This window comes from Microtus oregoni, unplaced genomic scaffold, assembly GCF_018167655.1.
Source record: "Microtus oregoni isolate MIOR12 unplaced genomic scaffold, Mior012 000065F_ref0000479, whole genome shotgun sequence".
NCBI classification, from domain to species: Eukaryota; Metazoa; Chordata; class Mammalia; order Rodentia; family Cricetidae; genus Microtus; species Microtus oregoni.
The window spans coordinates 5,113,550-5,119,419 of record NW_024543875.1 but is presented as its reverse complement, the minus strand read 5'-3'; the positions used below and the strand labels follow the sequence as shown (position 1 = coordinate 5,119,419).

Below are 5,870 nucleotides of genomic sequence, written 5' to 3'. Positions count from 1 at the left end.
GCTCCTGAAAGACACATAATAAATCCAGCGCGTCTCCTTTCTTACGGTTTTGTGCTCTCTTCAGAAATACGATAGTTCTGTTTCATATCTGTATTCCCTTAAGCACAGCATGCAAACAGTGGGTAAATATTTATTGAATTCAAGATGAAGAATGCAAAGAAAGGAAGGAGAGGGAAGAGAGGGAAAATGGAGGGCGGGAGAAGGGAAGAAATAGTACATCATTCCCGTTTTATTTTAATTGCTAATCAGACACACAGCCCCTCCTCTTGGTTTCAAGGCCCACTGGGGGCTTTGTGTTGTGATTTTCAGGGCAGATTATGAAGAAGCCACAGGGTGAGTCACTGAAAAGGAAGCTCAAAGGTTTTATATTTTAAGATGAGGCAGGAGGCAGCTGTAATTATGACGGCATGTTGCTGTCAGCAGCTGAAATGACTTTTCCGCGCCTCTCACCACCTCGCAGGTATCTTAGTGTGAGTTACACACAAATTCATGTGCAGTCCACAGATGCCCAAACTCTTCCTCTTGAGCCATTCTCCTAGGTACTTCCTTCACGGTGTTTGCTGGCACCTATGTCTCTTGCCACTCTGAATGGAAATGCAATGAGCTTCCTTCTAACTTCAGGTGGCATTCTCTGGGTCAGGACAGAGGTGGCTGCAGAGCTGAAGATGAATGCTGATCTTGCAGGGGTGCTGTCTATGGGTAGCAGGATCATGAAGGAGAATCTCATTTATGCTGGGCAGTTCCAGAAGATGCATCCATAGTCCCATGCTACTTTGAAATGAATCAGGATGGCTGGAACAATGGAGCTCTCCAGGGTACAATTTCAGGCAAGTAACAGCTTGACGGCTTGATCTGTGACATATTGCTCTCTCTCTCTCTCTCCCCCTTCCTCCCTCCTTCCCTCTCTTTCTCTTTTTCTCTCTCCCTTTCATTCTCTTCCTCTCTCTCTTCCTCCACATCTCTCTCTCCCCCTTTCTCTTCCTCTCTCCCTTCCTCCACATCTTTTCCTATTTTTCTCTTCCCCTTTCCCTCCCTCCACCTTTTTCTCTCTCTCCCTCCCCGCCCTCCCAATGCTGCAATGCATGGTTTACCAAAAGCGTCATGCTGGGTTACTATGTCTAAGCTTCTAACTGTAGATTTACCCATCTCCGTCATTTTACCCATTGGACAGATGAGACAGGAGCAGGACTGCGGCTCGCAAAGCTGGAGTTAGAATTTACCAGATGCCATGAATGCTTTCAGCACATCTGAGTTTTCAGCACAAATGACACCATCTATCTTTCAAGGTTTAGATGGTGCAACTTTCCTTTGGGAAATCATTATAAGAAGGAAGAGCATGAACCCAAATCCCCAGTACCACAAATTACAGTCAGATGTTTTGTGTTTGGGGAAGTTACAGAACTTGGCATAACTGGAATATGATAAGAGTCACCCTGGGAAAACCACCTTCTGGACCATGGTATCTCAGCTGCCAGGTGAGCATTAGATAATGCATTTTAAAGTGTCTTCTCATTGGCATTCATGGGTATGCAACAATATTGGCACTGAATCCAGAATCATGACCAGATGAGAAACAGTCCAGTTTGTATTTTCAGGCAATAGTTGGGGCTGTGGTTCCTCACCCACCAAGCATGCAGGATGCAGGTAACTCAGAGGCGGGAAGATGTCATGAGCTTGTGGCAACCACTACCCACCCATCCTCTTCTGCCACAGGTTTTCCCTTCTGAGGGTGTGGCTGGTGTCCATCAGTTTTCTCTACACATCTCCCTGCTGTGGGGCTGGAAGGTGACCATTGTCCTTCCTTAGAAAGGGCTGACGTTTAGGGGCATCACTTCATGAGGTGATGTCATAACTTCTTCCTCACACAGGCCATTTCTTTCTGCTTGTGTCACCCCCTGAGCGCAGCAAAGGACCATTTCCTGCACCGGGCCTCACCTGTCACTTTTGAGAGCGGAGGTGTATCATCTCAAATGCAGCTAGCTGTTCTGTGTTCAGGGATGAAGTTGCTTCCGATAACTTAGTTTTACAGACAGTACAATGTACATGCTTGAAGACACGTGTTTTTAAAGCAGGACTATATTTTTGAGGAATACTTCTAACATGAACTCTTGAGACCATAGACTATAAATTTTATAACTTTATCTCTATTTTCAACTTACTTACATGCAGGGTTGGAGTATGCCGTTCTTTTGCAATGTTTGGCTTTTTGGTTTTAGTTTGACCAAACATGTTCTATCATAAAATGCATATGTGTAATGATATTTTAGTTAAAATATGTGTCCCATGGATTCTTTATGTTATTTCCCACCAGTTGGTTAAAGAACTCTTTTCCGAGGGAAAGGAGAAATGTAATAACTAAATTATAATCTCAAATATATGTATATATGATGGAAGAAAAAATATCTCTTGGCTTACTGACATTTTACTGAAAAGGTAAACATCCAACTTTATTCATGAAGCTCTGGATATCAAATTGTGTATTTTTGTTTAAATAAACTTTATTAATAGCTGGTTTTAGAGGGTTTTTTCCATTAATTTTACCTGTGGAATTTTTTTTCATCATAAATTATACAGACACCCTCTCCAGTTGTGTTTTCTTTTCTTTTTTCTTTTTCAATTTTAGTTTAATCTATTCCTAACTCTTTTAGGTCTACAGTGGGAGTAAATTCTGTGTTTTCCCTCAACTTTTTAATCAACCAACCAAGGAACTCTGTCCCTCCTTTCCTTCCTGCTGTCCCTTCAAAGAACGTTGGCTCTCCATGCAGCACCACCTCTAGACCCATTGCTTACACTTCACTAAAGGCAGAGGCAGGCAGATCTTTGTGGGTTCGAGGCCAGCCTGGTCTACAGAGCTAGTTCCAGCACAGGCTCCAAAGCTACAGAGAAACCCTGTCTCGAAAAACAAACAAACAAAAATATTTCCCAATACTTATGATCTTTTATATGTTTTTAAATTAGTCTCATTAAAGTTGTTTAAATTATTTCAAATTAAATATACTTAGTTTATTTTTAATCAGAGAATAAGCAACTCAGGGACTACTAGATGTCTGAAGTCTTAGATGGCCAATTTGAGCCTCTTTCCCAATAACAGCAGAGAGCTATGATTAGGATATTATGAGCTGCAGAAACCTACCTCCCATGAGAACAGTGACAAGTGACGGAAGGACAGGATCTCAGCCACAGCATCAACCTTTCACAGTGGATGTCTTAGTGCATTGTTTAGCAGGCTAGCACTAGTAGCCTAGGCTGTCTCAGTCTTTTGACTCTCACTGCTGATCTGGTACTGGCCATCCAAGTTACAAACCACTCTAAGGTATGACATTGCCCTTCACAATCAGTCAAACCCATCAGTGGGCAAACCCGAATCGGGAGAAGTACGCCATCTTGTGAGAAGGAACTAGAGTTGACGTCACCTTCTCTCCATGTTGGCTTGGGAAAGCATTTTCTCTGAAGTCTCAAACTTCCTTTCTGACTAGGCCACAGCTTCAGCCTCAACACTACGAAGTACCATTGCAGGATCTGCTTCTCCTTTTTCATGATTTTATTTTATTTTTGCATTCCATCTATCATGGCACCGGCTCATCTGCAATTTGCTGTCTTTCCCAGAGCATTTCATGTTCCATCTGTATAATCTGCCTACATCCCCATCTGCCCCCATTCCCACTGCTCATCCACCTAAATCATGCTTTATTTCTGTCCCAGAAGGCCTTATGGGAATTAAATAATGGTGTTTCTTCTAATATTTCTAGTAGGAACACCGTGTTATTTTATAGTAGACATATTGGATGCTGTGAATTGAAATGGACTTCAGGCAATTGCTTACTTTCAATATTGGTCTGTCATTAGGTTATGTCTAAAGGACAAAATCAGGCATCTTCTACGCTCTGATGCCATGGATATAGTTGAAACTAAGACTGGCTGTCTGGGAAGGCAATGTCACAAACTGTAGCTGAATAGCTATCTGGATAGTTTCTCTTTCAGCAAACCAGGGACAGATACCAGGGAGAAGAAAAACATTTGCTGTGACAGGCAAAACATATCAAACAATGCCGTGCTAGGTGGCGATCCCCTGGCCATTCCCTATATTCACAGGGGACATGGTCCAAACCCTTTTAGGGAGGGATGCTTCAGTCCGTTCCTGTAGGCTCTTATGTTTGTGATAACCACAGCTCACGTTAGTTTCCACACCTCAATTTCAATGTTCCTACTTGTAAATGTTCCCCCCTGGATCTATGGAAGCATACCCCAGGGGTCCTAGTTTGTGAACTCCTGGCATCGGGTTCACCACCGTAAGAACAATCACTTTGGATTACAGTTTTTGATATTAGACATGTCAGCAATGAATAAGGCTATAAAGACAGGAGCTCCGCCTACTCAGAAATGATGCCGTGAACTCCCACTTGAGGACAATTTCACATCTTACAAAATATTAATCAGAGAAGATTTTAGATGGTTTCCAAAGTCATTAGTGTAAGGACCGACTAGTATATGTTTGTAGAGAATATTCCAAAAACTGTAAGCATCATTATTTTTAGGCAAGGCTATAAACTGATTTCCCCCACCCACATTGCTAAGAGGCCCGGATGAATATAACGTTTAATTAAATGAAAAAAATCTCAAAGTGCTTTGTAAGATGTGAATTGATTAGACGGTTGCTGCTGTGAGTGCCGTCGGCTACAATTAGGCTCACAATCTCGCTGTCGATATATTTGTCTTTGTCCTTCCTGTGTCTGTGTGCTTTCAAATTTGAGTGTTCTTTTTCTATATTACAAGGAAGACTGCTTTGCCAAATATTTAGAGCAGGAGTCAGGCAATGATTTCTAAAATAACTTCAGAATATCCGAAAGGTAAAAATCGACAGTGATTTTATTTCATCTTTGTGGAAAGATTACTTCTTTATGTGTGCGATGTTTGACCAATCCAAGAGAGGCATGTAGTTTAGAACTGAGTCTTCCCAAGGCCATTTCAGAATTAAAAATAAAAATCCTCAAATGATATTGCTTCTTTTACTTTCTAGGGGTTTCTATGAGTTCATCTTCCCTGAAATAAAATTGAAAGTTCCTCTTGTTGGATCTACAATAGGATCAAAGTGTAGTCCCCGTTATGATTTAAATGACTGTAATAGAAGACAGTCTTTCTAGATTATTTTCTATGTTCTTGGATCAGAAGTGATTATATTTGCCAGCTCTAATTTCCGGGGAAGCATTCGTCACCCCTCAGCGGAGCCCCAGCACCTCACATCTTCAAAGTGCTCAATGATTATTGATTATCTAATCTCCCTCCAGCCCTATGGGTAGGTCAGCTCTGTCCCGCTCTTCCTACAGACTCAGAGGTCAAGTGCTCTGCCCACAGACCCAACTCCCAGAGTGCACTTGGGCTTGCTTGCTGCAGAGTCTGGGACTCAAATCTTCATGGTGGAGGGAAACAAACCAAAACAGATTTTAACCGCTCGGTAACAAAACAGTCAATATTTAAAGTTGTTATTTTGTGTTAGAACTGGCTTAGAGCTCTTACCTGGAAATCGTGGCTCATTTTGTAAAATTACTGTAATTTTAAAGACAATTAAAAAATTAAACATGTTCCTGGTGGAAAGGTCAATTTGAGGAAGAGACGACTTACCTCCTCTTTAATAATTGAGCTGACTGAAAATGGGACTGCTTTGCTGGGGGCACTAGGAGTCTTTTTACGAGGCCTTTTCTGATTGCCTGCTTTGATGAAGAAGTCTGTTTAAGACAGGGAGTGTGGCAGTCAGTCAGGCACCAGAGTCGTGTGCAACAATCCTCTGTTGTAAGATCAGTCCTTTCACCTTACTAGACACGAGTAGACCCTGATGGATGGAGACTTCACAGGGCCAGTGTGCGCTCGAGGTC

At 42.1% G+C, this 5,870-nt stretch overlaps 1 non-coding gene across 1 annotated transcript; it reads right to left on the bottom strand.

The window, feature by feature from the left end:
• Positions 1–1,325: 1,325 nt before the first annotated feature.
• Positions 1,326–1,483, bottom strand: LOC121440184. Its single transcript, XR_005973337.1, has one exon. It is a non-coding gene; the product is annotated as a U1 spliceosomal RNA (small nuclear RNA).
• Between the last annotated feature and the right edge of the window lie 4,387 nt (positions 1,484–5,870).